Here is a 13816-nt window from a genome sequence, read left to right on the forward strand (position 1 = left end):
GACGCGTACGTGTTAACCGCTTGAACGACAACGAAACAATGGAAAAAGAAATGGCTGCCGCCCGCACCGCGCGGGCCAGCAGTGCCTCCACTCCTGTCCCCGTCATACTACCAACCTTCGCGCGTTACCTCGTCTATTTCAAACGTAACTAAATACGTGTTATAAAAGAAATTAAGTATTTGACAAGTATTATATTAAATATTAATTAAATATTAATGTGTATCGCGAGTATATAACGTTGCGGCACTCGCCGATTAAATAAATCGTTTGTAGTTTGCGTGACAAATATAGATAATATACATACACTGAGAAAAAAAAAATTTAATCTAAAAAAATATTTAGTTAAATACGTTCAAACAAATAAATTATTTGAAGTAAGCAAAAATATATTTGAATTAATAAAATATATTAAAATAGACAATATATTTTACTAATGTAAATATATTTTTGCTCACTTTAAATAAAAATTTGTTTGAACGTATGCAACTAAATTTTTTTTCTCAGTGCAGAATTCGATTACATTATTTTGTTGCGATCGAGAACAGGGCGAAGCGCTCGTCGATTCGAATAAATAGTCTTATCGCGAGATTCCAGCGAGATCCAACGGCAACGGGCAGCCACATAACAACGTCGTCATCATTGAACCCGAGCTAACACACGACGTTGTCATTGCGCATTACAATAGGTGCTGCGTTATGCAAGCCGGTCACGTGTGTCACACGCTACAGCTCCAGGACCTTCAGGGCTCACGCACGCATACATGTGCGGGTTTCAAAGCGGCACGAGGATACAAACTTGCGATTCACCTAGGTGAAATTATTGTCACGTGTTCGGGTAAAAAACACGTTTACCGTATTTGATTGTCGCGGCATTTCGTTGCGGGCGCGCGTTTTTTTTAACAGAGAAACGCAAACACAACCCAGCGAAACGTGTAAGAAGTAATGTTGTTCGCGATTTCACGATACATCGGCAAGTGCGCGGTTTACGCCGGGACGTATTACACGCGTTCTACGTGTACGCGACTCGCTAGCGTAATATCGTTGTACCGCGATTTAGTATTCCGCCGTTTTCGACCCGCGCCACGAAGGACTAGTGCGCTAAATTCCACGTCGACCTCCGACCCGGACAGTTCGGAGAGTGTGTGCAAGTTCAATTTTTTTTTTTTTTTCTTTTTTTTTAATTGTTAATGTATTGTCGGTAATTAACGTGCATACGACGCGTCTCTGTACGGCACGCGCACGTGCTTCCGCGGTCGCGAGGAATTCCTGCTGCCCGCGACACTCCGTTCCACGCGCGCAAGATGGTCCGCTCCGGCGGGGCGTTATAAGAACAACGCTCCTCAAGATTTCCGTCGGGCGCATTTTGCAGCAGATCTATGAGTTCCTTCAAGATTGTCCGAGCGACCCTTTCTACGTCGTTACGGTCCAGTCCGTGCAGAGACGCAAGCACGCTTCTGTCATGTAAATTTGACTCTCGTTAGCCGATTTAGTAAGTAAGGTATTGTAATTTAATTGTAATCTCCGTAATCTAACTACTCTATTATTATTTCTTTCTTTTCTCTTTTGTGCGGACGTTATCTTTCCCTGCGACGGTCAGTTCTGGCCGTACCGGCGCGTACATTCAATGCTCCGCGTATTGCGATCACGCGTCCGCGCGTGCACAAGTATATAAAATTTGAAGTACGAAGAGAGAATTTCTCTCTCTCTTTTTTTTTAATAAAATTAAATTTACAGGAATTTAATTTTGTCGAAAAGAGAGTAAAGTGGAGCACGTTTCAAAATTGTTGTAAAAGACAAAAAAAAAAAGAAAAATAATTTACTGTTCATTTTATTATATAAAATAATTGGAACGCGTATTATCTTCAAAATTTTTCGAAAACTACACAATTCTTTCCCCCCCTCCCCCTTACTTTTCTTTTCGTATATAATAAAATATAAAATAAAATATATTTCCTTTTACCTCATTTAAGATTCTATTTTCTTATTATTACAGTTACACAGTAAATTCTCTCTTTTGTTTTTTTTTTTTTATATTTCGATTTATGTGACTTTACTTGAACGCCCGCTGAATAGAGATTGCATATTGCCGGTAGTACAGCCGCGTTATTAGTATGCAGCAAAAATGAACCGCATCGCCACCGAGGCGAAGGGGAGAAATTAGTTTTATCCACGTCAGGGGCATCTGATATACACGGCACGCAGCGTTACCTACCGGAAGCAGAGATGGAAACGTGGAGGACGGCGTCGGGGCGTAGTGTAAAGCCCCCCGGGGGCAACAATTGTGCATTCATCGGGGCGAGGGGCTCTAATTAAAACGCATTGTTTATATTCTTTGCAGGAAGCTCCTCGCTGCTTCTTCGCCCGCTCTCTTCCCTTCCCCCGTCGTTTCCGAGTCACCTCTTCTTCCTTCTTTTACCGCCACACTCGAGCTCCCAGGGGTTCTCTTACAGAAACTTTCCGGTAACTCGTTAAAGATAATGCGGGACGAAAGTCTGGTTAGGCGTCTACCTGATCCCCTTTCAAACTCTTAACGTAAACAATCGATCGATTCTACTTGCATTCTCGCAGACATTCCTAACCGGTCGATCCTACTTTCCCTTCTATTAGATATTCTTCGTATTGAAGGGATAAGGGAGACCCGTCGAATGCGGGAGGAGCAGGACGGCCGTACCTTTTGTCGTTTTATTGACTTTTATCAAGTTAACATTCTCCGTTCTTAGAATTTCAGTATAATTGATAGAATATTGACTCTCCTTCCCTTTCGCCGGAGTTATAGTTTCCAATTTCAAAGAGAGTTCTACGAGTTCCGTTCGCGTAAGAACGATACGGAAAACGATGTGCGCCGAGGCGCGGAAACCTTTAACAGTCGATACGGTAGCTCGGACTTTTCGCGCAGTACGGTTTTAACGCGTCTGTGCTGTCAAATCGATACTTCGATAGCCGCACAATCCCTAACAGGATATAAGCTCCGCCGTTGCGGAAGCGCCCATCGATTCCCGTCGTTCTTACGACTCGGGGTATCGGCGTTTTCGGAGACAAAGGTAGCCGCCAATTATCGCGATATAGGATGCAGGTGACACGGTTGCGAGTTACGTGTACGCGAGCAGGAAGAGACGGCGGACGTGTGCGGAAAATGTCAAGGGCCGCACGAGATCGAGAAACGCGCGGAGAGGCGCGAAAGAACAAAAGGACGAAGGGAGAGAGAAAGAGCGAAAGCGGGAGATCGCTTTTACGGGTAGGAATCGAATTTGCCGAGGACCTTCATTTCGTCCTGTGTAACTCCTGCGGGCATGTCGTGCGCAGACTGCCGAGGCAGTCGGAGAGAACGTAGAGAAAGATAGAGAAAAAAAAAAAGGGAAAAAGACAGCCGGGCGCGCCGATCTTTCGTTCGCCCCGGAGGAAAATTACGCCTCGATACAAATCGTAATTGCATGTAAAACGAGCCTGCCGTACAAGAGATACGGCCGGTCATATTTCACATCAGGCTCGGCAGTTAGCACCACCGACGAACATTACCGGCGCACTTTCGTCAGCGGGCGTTCACATACTCGTACATGTGCGGTAGCGACGTATATTGTAAGCGAGTTCGTTGCACGAACAGGTTATATACCGTTTATACATTAATTATATTCATTGTTCTATAGAACAATAAATATAATTAATGTATAAACGGTATATAAAAATAATATTAAAATTTATTTTATTATTATAATTAAAAGAATAGAGTAATTAAAATGCCACGTAAGATGTCGACATATGTAACTCGTCGTTAAAAATTCGTAATGTCTGGTATATTAAATAACGCTTAATACCAAATACAACGTTCTCGTAAAGAGTGACGTTCCCGCTTCTACGGCAATATAATAAATAATTATTCAACTTTTTTAGCGATCGTAAACTCGTTGAATTATACGCTGAAATGGGGCCGTTTAATCGGCACAGCCCGCGGAATGAAATCACCTAATTTTATATTATAATTGCAAACCGAGCTGACGCCTGTCCGGGCCGTGACGGACGGCCGTTTGAAATAATTAGGCCTTAATTACGTCGTATCGTATTCTCTAATTGAGATCGCCAGCACGTGTCGCCCGCGAGCGTGCAAAATACCACGTGATGCCCGCTTGTTGAAAGCGATGTCGGCGGTTAGCGCGTTAAGTGGCTGCAATGAAATGTAAAATATGCTTGTTAACACGATAGCTCCCCTCCGGGGACTTAAAAACGGGGTAGCGAGGCCGGCGTTCGCGCGTGCACACAAACGCGGCAGGATAAGAGAAACGAGAGGTAGTTTGTAGCCCTTATGGGTGAGGAAGGGGTGAACAAAGAGAGAAAGAGAGCGAGCGAACTCGCGAAAAGGGCGGTGGCCGCTAGTAAAAGACAGGATAAAAAAAAAAAAAAAAGAAGTATTCAGAGAGACTCTGCCACTTTTATTAGAAGCTCGTGTACCTTTTCCTCACTCTCTTATGTAGACATAAGTCTAAAACCGCTATCTACATAGAAATATACATATGTAGACACGTTTGAGACTTTTTCATTCTCTCTCGTGCCTTTATCGCGCACCGAAATGTTTATCGCGAAAGCTGAGACTCTTAGTAGAATATGTTTGTACGACTTTACTACGACTATTATTTGAGAAGACGCACGTACGCGTATGTACAAATGTGTGTTTTGGCGGTATCAAGCGTGGCAGTATCTTGCTGTAATCAGATGCAGAAAGTTTCATGACTGGAATACATTTTAAAGGCTAATTAATTTCTTGGAATACCACGCCGGTGTTACTGCAACCTAAGAACATCGAGTTTTACTCGAATAAATTAACGTATCTTTGTTTCCATTATAATTACTTTGAATTATGCATCCACGGCGAATAAAAATTATTCGATCTCTCTGTCGCGAAAATCGTGCTAAAGTAGCTAATTTAATCTTCAGTTATTACAGAACTCATACCTCTATTAATCCATGAATATTTGTGATTACAGGATGTTTGGTCATGTATAAATCACACCGTTATTTAAATACTGAATAATTATCTCTGTAACATGATTAATATACAAATATAGAATTTATCGTGCAATTGAATTTTATTCAAACTAATTTAGACCGCTGTCTTTTAATGAAGGCAAGGTTTTTTTTAAAATTTATGCACCTTCTATTAAAAAAATCATACCATAAATTAATCGCCGAAATTAATTACATTTTCGGTTTTTCTTTTCTTACAGAGAATTAAATTATTAGTATTAATCAATAAAAAAAATTTAGTGATTAAACGTATAACATAATAAAAACTTAATTAATAAAAACTTAATACTTAATTAATACTTAATTGAACTTAATACTTGATTAATAAGAACGGTGATTAAATATTGTTACAGGTGGAGAAAATACAAGCTCAGGAAAGAAAACGAGAGAAAAGGAGGACACCACTTGAAAAGCATCTTTGAAATTCAACGAGAAGGTATACACCAGAATTTTCTCCTTTCGGAATGTTCTGCTTTCAGTGATGTCAATGTATTTGAAATGCGTTCTCGCATTCGCGCGGTGCGAATAAATTACACAAGCGGAATTTGGCCAGTCGGTCGCGTAATTATTTTTGATCCATCGCGCGCACGGATGGCTACGCTTATCACGCTTCCACCCAATAATACCGCGTTATAGGTTCGTACGTACGTACGTATACGTAACGCCGGGAGTTATTATTCTCGCAGGAAACGACGACAATGAAGCATGAAAACTTAACTGGATCATAAAGGACCGGCGGCCGCGGTTGGAAGCGCCGTTTTACGAGTATCTCCTATTCGCGTATCGTCGCGCTTCACGAAATTCGCTGCTGCTTTTCATAAAGCTGCGAGCGAACTGCTCGCGATCCACTGACCACAAACGAAAACGGCACTTTCCTTCGTTCGGTCTACGGCTAGCGATAAACCCTGAGAATGTACGCCGAGCGACGCGCACGGTTGAATGGTCCACGACGAGTGACCGCGCGCGAAATGTCGACTGACAAATATCGAGAACGACCGGTCGTTTCGGTATCGGAGCAACATTGCACGCGAGTCTCGCAATACTCGCTATTACAAACGTATAATAATAATAACGGCGACATCGTTCCCGGTGCAATTTTAACAATACGACCAATAAAAATATTATATTAATCTCGTAACATTTTAGTCAGCACTTCGGTTATCACAGAACATTAAGTTTTAGTGATATAATAAATTGCAAAAAGATTCTTCGATTAAAAGGGGGAAAATTTTAACGACATTAACATAATAAAAATGTTATCAAATTGCGCATTTTAAGTAAATTTCGTCGCAACAGTCGATATATCAATAGTATTACAATTTTTGAAACTTGCTCGAAAATAGAAGTAAAACTATTTCTTTTTTTGTATTAAAAATTCGGCAAAGTTTCCCAAAATAAAAGCGTGTACATTCTATAAAATATAAAAAAAAATCTTCAACTAATAAATTATTTTTTTACATTTAACGAACAGTCGTTGGTCGGGCAACAATAATCATAACGTACCTTATCGGAGTCGCTCGGGTATAATAAGAAGTAATATCGTTAGTAAGCAATGCTTGCAAACGTACAAAAAAAAGAACCTCAAGAAAAAAAGAAAAAAAAGAAAAAAAAACCAATGAGGAAAAACTTTAAAATTTTCAAGAACATTAAACCTTCGCTGCAGTTGACATTTAACCCTTCAATGTAATCGGCCATTGAAAACGGCGATTTATATCTCGTTATGTTCCACCGCGAGCGAGAGAAGAACACTCTTTGTTCGACCCACGGGAAAAGTGGCCCTCCTAAGACACATTTTGTGCTTCCTAATCTGCGTACTACGAGACCTTTCTTATCTCACGGTCCCTTTCTACGTTCCTCAACTCCGCCTCCTTGCGGTCTTTGCCCGTCTTCCTCTTATTTCGCGTCTTTCTGTTCCACGGCCGTTTCCCGAAAGGATCGTCGAGAGACTCGAGGAATCCGCCTTTCGTTTCCACGGCGAGAGAAACAAACGAAACTCGGAGAAATCGTCTTTGCCGTAGCACCGCGCCTTACCCCCTTGTCTTCCATTCCTTGCTCCTATATACCGCTTCTACGCGCCAAATTCGTTTTCCGCGGGGGATGAAAGAGAAGCTCCGAGACGACCAGCGGCACCGAAACGAGAAAATTTCTTTACAAATATATGTCTTTTGGGCTTACTTTCTAGCTATGAAATAGATAGAATCTTTCACGTTATATAAACGTAACGAGAAGATATACCTTTGCGACGTAGAGCAAAAGGCGCACGGATATAAATGAATAAATATATACGTGTGTATAATTAGATAATCAATTACGTAATACCGTGTATTTTCTGAACTGCTTCTTCCTTCGAGTACCGAGAAGAAAGAGAGAGAGAAAAAAAACGAATAAAAAAGAAAAGAAAAATGAAAATACACCGCACGCCTTGTTTGACAAACCCGTAATTCTGTTTTCCCGAATCGCCCCTCTGGCGGTAATCGTGTTTATCGTCGTTCGAGACATTGACGCGATGTATAATTCGGTGGATCGCTCGTCCCTAACGTTTCCGACACCCCGATCGTTGTCGCCAGCGAAATGTTTTGCTAACAGCCGAGACAACCGCCATAAAAAGTGTCATCGACCGAGAGAACGGGGTGAATAGTAATAACGAGAGGTCCTCTCGGTTCGGCGAAAGTCGGCCGACCGTACGCGTAAACGCAACGCAGCACGCAGCTACGTCGCCAGTCGGAGCATACTCACGACATTATCACTGAATTATGCACGCGCCCAACCTTCACCGCGGCGTCGGCCTCTCAAACGTCTCTGAAGATCCTCTCTCTCTTCTCGGCGGTTTCCCGGGACATTCGGAGACGCGACACGAAGGGGAGGAGGAGAGGCGGAAGGGTAAGATGGGGGTGTAGATAGCGAGCAGGACGGTAGATTGGGGTGGGTTCTTTCGTGGAATATTCAACCGCGCGGCAGAATGCAAACGGAGGAGCCGAAACGTAAACCTTACGACGTTGCCGAGATGGGGGAAGCATTTGCTTACGTGCACTTAACGCGCTTCTAGAAACGGCCGAGCCGAATTGAGCTGAGCGCGCGAATACATATGTACGAGAGACCGTACTGTGGTTGCCGTAAGAATTCACTGAATAAAGCCAAGGCGCATTTAGCCAATTCTTCGGGGCATCCGCCTAGCATTCTATGGGAAATAACTCGCTTTTCTCCCTTCTCCCGCTCAATTTCAGGGGTTGAATAAATACACCGTTTTGCTACCTTGAAAATTTTAAGGAAAACGTCTTTAGAGACGTTGGATTGAAATAATAATTTCTATTCTATAATTTACTCTGCATGTAAATAACAAAATTTCATAAAAATGTATTAATGCACACTCGTGGTCAGAATGATTGCAACACATGAAGTTGCAATCATTCTGATCACGAGTGTACTTCCAGTAATCGAGAACTTGAAGCAAAAACAATTAAAGGCTGCAAAATGGATTTGCGATATTTTCAGCGCGGTACGCAATATGACAAAAGGCTCGAAATTCGCCCCTGTATATCATATGCACATATAATAATTTTTCACATATTTGGTGAAAACAAAAAATAAAGATAAAAATAAATAAATAAAAAGAAAATCAAAAGTACAAATTTATTTATGGGAACGTGACTTACGAAATTCAAAAATGACGATTTATAGGTATAATATAGTTCACTGCGTGACCTCATAATTCACGCCTCCTTGACCGTTTCGTTCTCTGGTGAAATGACGCCAGGGTTTATCGCTCGTAAGAGCAATATACCCACCCATGATGAAAAAATATTTCCAAGTGTTCTTTGAGAGCAATAAAAATCCACGTGGCGCAGCCGAATTTTTTGAAATAATTTATTATTTTATCTGGGTTTATCGAGATACAAATCGTAAATTAATAAAAAAAAATTTTAATACCTGATATTACTCTCAATGGCTTTCGATTCTGTACAAACGTGTTGTAAAATAAAACGTTTACGCGCGTTCATCGATCGTTTACGCTACTAAAATGGATTCGCTCTTTCGGTTTCTCCCTCGGCGCGGGGAGAGAGAGGGAGGGAAAATGGTATTTTTTTCCGAGGGCCATTGCCGATCACCGCGTCTCGCTTTATAAATCACTTCCTACGCGAGACGCGAAATTGTTTCGCCCAGAATCTACATTCTCCTATTGCAGACTGATTCCCCGAGACAAGCGCTTAATTAGTATTTCGCAATTAATTCGGCGCGTATTGTATCTCGTCCGCTCTAACTGCGTTATGCGATTAATACCGGGAGTGTGACGTAAACGGTAAATTACAGAGATAATTTCGGCATTAATAATTTTATATTATTTTTTAAAATAAATTTATAATTTTCTTTTTATCGTTGTATAAATAACTGTTGCATCTTCCCGTGAAAAGAAGCGTCTATATTTAAAGCCCTAGTTAATGCATTAAGCGTATACCGCGTTCAGTGGATGTGGGAAGATACTTATTCACGCACGAATTTCTCAAATATCCGCGACCGCGGGGATACACCTAAATGCAGCGAGAGCGCCTGCGAGAGCAAAATACTGTAAATGCATCGAGAGTAAATGCACAACGGCTCAAATATAGATCTTACAACGGTGGAGAGAGGATAGAGAAAGCGGGTGGCATGAAGCCTGTGTTTTCCACAACCCCCAGGTGCATCAACGGTCCTGTGGCAATGCCGGCGGAAGCAGATGAGGCGATGGAGCCGGAGGAACCGAGAGAGGTGGCGAGAGGAAGGGCGGATGGTAATATAACGCGAGGAATAGAACTCGGTAGACTCGGTTAATTAACGAAACCCACATGGGACAGGCCCCGTGCTCTGTCCAGGCTGCCATAGCGTTCTCCTCCTCCGCGAACTCCTCTTGCTCTTTCACCATTCTCCCTATCCTCCCGCCATCTCTTCCATTCGGCGTCGTCCCTTCTCTCTCTTGTTGCTCCCTATTTCCACCCGTTGCTACGAATGTACTTGTAGGGTTTGTACGTAAATAACTGCACACCCTTGTTCGCTTTATTCGTCCCTGAACGTGTGCCGTCGCGCAACGACAATGGATAAACAGAATGACGGATAAAGTTCTAGTTTCGTGGAGAACGAGCGGGCGAAGAAGTACCCTGTACCACGTTATTCAGATATGGAATGCGGATAATTTGTGCCGGACAGAAGTCTGGGGGACCGTGCCTGAGAATTTCTGGCGAGCGCTCAGGCACGCGATATAACGTGCGCGGTATGATAGTTCCGCTGACGATCGGGATGTGGTTAAATGAAAACGGATAAGCGGATACCATAGGTTAAACAGAAAGCAGAATACTCTCTCTCTCTCTCTTTTTTTTTTCTTTTTTTTCTTCCTCCAACGCTAGGAATTTTATTTTGCATAACTGATTGTGAAATTGAAACGATAACGAATCCTAAATATTTTAATTAGCATTTATGAAATTCCTTGGCCGCTGTTTGCAAAATGTGCTCGATGAAAGTAATATAAAAAAAAAAAAAAGGAATATCAAATAAAATTATTATTCTTAAAAGACTGACGCCATGGATAACGCTAAAATTAATCCTGTCGAAACATTTATACAAACTCACTATTCTGAACGTTACACATTTACAACAAGCTCTTTATCTCAAACGAGTTAAGAAATCGACGAACGCATCACGATAAACGGCGCAATTATTTTTCGCTCCTTTCTCTACGACGTGCAATCACTGACTACTTCGCATTTACTTTCGCGTCCCTCTTCGATCGAGATTTAATTCCCCACAGGTCGAATTAAACGAAACGTCAGTGAAGCGTCTACGTGACGTTCCACGTGGCCGAGGACGACGCAGAATTGTTACCCCATTCGGGTGAACGCGAGAGCGAGAAAGAGAAAGAGAGAGAAGGAGAAAGGGGGAAGTAATAGCGGATGGGTGCAAAATAAACAGCGAAACATTCGTACAGGACAGTCGAACGAATAGATGGGCACAAACCGACGGCCGTGTGGAACAGGATAGCGTCACTACTGTCTGAAAGACGAACGTCCTTCAATTATCCGTACGCAGCACCGCACATACTCGCCGTAACGAGCCCTTGCAGTAAAACATGTCCGTACTAAACGTTTCTCGTGATGTGCAGTTTAAATTGCGCACGTAGTATAAATTTCGGATAATGGAGAACAGGCCCCCTGCGTACTTTTAAATCATCGCGTCGCACCCTCCCTCGTATTTTTATTTTTTTAAATATTTTTTTATAATAATTTTCTTATTTTGGGCGTTTTCCAGCAAGCGACTCAAACAACACTGTGTAACACTGTGTCCATTAGTGTGAGAAAGAAGATTCTAATTGCCTCACTCACATTAATAAACACAGTGTTACACAGTGTCGTCTGTGTCCTTTGCTGGAAAACGCTCTTTGTTAAAACAGCTAATAAATTTTTATATTATACCAGTACATTCTCTCGTGGAAACGCCCACGATAAATCACAGCGATCGGCAAAAAACTTGACGATATATCAATTAGGTGCAAGTGTGTTTCCGCGCGTCGATTCTCAATTATTATATTCTCGTCGCCGCTGATTTACTGCTGCGCCGAAACGGCAGTTCGTGACGCGCGTCGCTGTTAATTAATCGCACGTTTATTTGCCGCGCCGTGCGTTACCGCCGCTCTTATCAGCATTCTCCGCCTATCGCGCCCCGTATAACACAGCGTGCGATTTCCTCGCGATCGACGAGAGCGTAATTGATCAAAAATCATTGCAATTGTGATACCAAGAACGGCGAATGAGAGGAGAAAGTATTACATCTCGCGGGCGTCGACGACTGAGGAAATTAAGATAAATCTCATTTTCGCGGTTACGGATACACCGATTTTTGATCAATTACGCTCTCGTCGATCGCGAGAAAATCGCACGCTGTGCCATGCGAGGCGCGATAGGCGGAGAATGCTGATAACTATTCGATTGATTTCTGTCTTCGCTGAACGGAAATTATTTTCCAATACGTGCCTCTGCATCTCGATAATTTGTTTGTTATTAAATTATAAAATCAATTCGGCAAGACAATTTTTTTTTGTAAACGTCAGACAGATATTTTCGTGAGTTTCTGTCGAAAGCACGGTGTATACTGAAACGTTCTTAAGCCCGAAATTTATCGCAAGTATTTGCATCTCTTTCTAAAGAGATAATTTATGTACTCTGGAATTAATTTCACCACCTCTATAAACCGCTAACGGCGAGATATTCCGGTGCGCCGAGTGTTCTCTGAATCAAATCCCATAATATTCGACATCCTGTGGTTTATAGAGTTAATTATTTTCTTGGGCGGAAAGTCGATAGTATTGATAATCGATGGCGCGCTGGAGAATCTTTCGCCAAAAGCGATTATCTTTCGTGTTGATAGAACGACGCCTGCATTCGCGTAGGTGGGCTTGACTCGTACCCTGGATACCGATCGTTAACTGTTTGACCCAATTCCGAAGGCTATAACGCCGCGCAATATGTACAATAACGCGGCAACAATTCAATTCCCGTTCGCGTAAGAGACTAAGAAATCTACTGGCGCAACAAAGAGATGCTGACAAAGACGAAGGATATTATATTCTTCGTCGGTTGCCGAAGGAAACCGATTAAAATGCTTAATTTGTCGCGTCACTTGCGTTTCAACTACGAAACTGAATGGAGAAGAGAAAACGTGCGCCATAAATATTCATTTTAGAATGTTTTGTGCATTTTTGTGGACAAGAGAAAATATTTAACATAATTAAAAAAAGAAAAAAATAAAAGAAATAAGTAATTTTAGTATTTATGTACGTATTTATTTCGAGTAACACGCAGTGTTATAGTAATTAAGAAAAAAAACGTGAGATTATCTACCTGTTTTTTTAATTTTTTTTTTTTAATTTTTAATTCCAAAAGTACTAAAATAACCACTAGAGAAAAGATAATCCAATTCTACCTGTATAAAAATTTTCTAGTTCTTTAATGATAAGATCTTTATATGTATTATTATAATAATCGAATATACATAAAATGACCAAGATAGGAATATTTTTTAATTCTATGATTAAACAAATTCTCTCGAATTTTTAATTAAAGACGAAGGAAAAAAATAAAAGCACAGGTAGAATTGGATTATCTTTTCTCTAGTGGTTACCTTAGTACTTTTAGAATTAAAAATTAGGAAAAAGCTATAATAAAAAAAAAACAGATAAATAATATCACGTTTTTTTTCTTAATTACTATAACACTGCGTGTTACTCGAAATAAATACGTACAATTTTTGAAACTTGCTCGAAAATAGAAGTAAAATAATTTCTTTTTTTTTAATTATATTACCATAAATATGACAACGATAATTTTTAAATAGGCTTATTATACTCAAGTATTATACTTGGCATAACTATATTACACGATAAGTCAGTGCAGGATGTGTTACTAACAGCATATCGTTATGTGATATCCGTGTTATATCCGCGTAACTGGATATCTGTAACATGAAGATATCACGATCTTGACTTTGACAAAAGCGAGTTACGTTTGTAATGTGAAAATTTACCCCAATTTGTCTCTGTGAGATATGCAAAATAATTGAATAATATTACGTATTTTAAAATACTTTAATTTTGTAAAGATTGCGCGAGAGTTTTTACCAAAGTTTTATCTTTTACAATAAAAAAAATATAAAAATGTAATATGTAGAAAAAATGTAATTGAGAGATTTTTAAAGAGTGACGGCAAAATGACTTATTTTTCGGTCTATATTTTGAACCTCAAATTTCAAACTTTTTTTTTTTTTATGTAAAATCATCACAT

The 13816-nt window shown here is 40.7% G+C and overlaps 1 protein-coding gene and 1 long non-coding RNA gene across 6 annotated transcripts in view; one reads left to right on the top strand and one right to left on the bottom strand.

The window, feature by feature from the left end:
• Urm1 (Ubiquitin-related modifier 1) overlaps positions 1-13816 on the bottom strand; it is a 199515-nt gene that overhangs the window by 65841 nt on the left and 119858 nt on the right. The window lies entirely within an intron of this gene.
• Positions 1-13816, top strand: part of LOC139111601 (uncharacterized) — a 134097-nt gene that overhangs the window by 21442 nt on the left and 98839 nt on the right. For 3 of the 5 annotated variants that reach the window (XR_011547243.1, XR_011547238.1, XR_011547240.1), the window contains one exon: positions 5369-5559. This is a non-coding gene — a long non-coding RNA (uncharacterized lncRNA). Of the gene's footprint in view, positions 1-5368; positions 5560-13816 lie in introns of those variants that run through there. The other 2 variants (XR_011547241.1, XR_011547242.1) reach the window with 1 other exon arrangement.

This window comes from Cardiocondyla obscurior, linkage group LG24 (assembly GCF_019399895.1).
Source record: "Cardiocondyla obscurior isolate alpha-2009 linkage group LG24, Cobs3.1, whole genome shotgun sequence".
Classification (NCBI taxonomy): Eukaryota; Metazoa; Arthropoda; class Insecta; order Hymenoptera; family Formicidae; genus Cardiocondyla; species Cardiocondyla obscurior.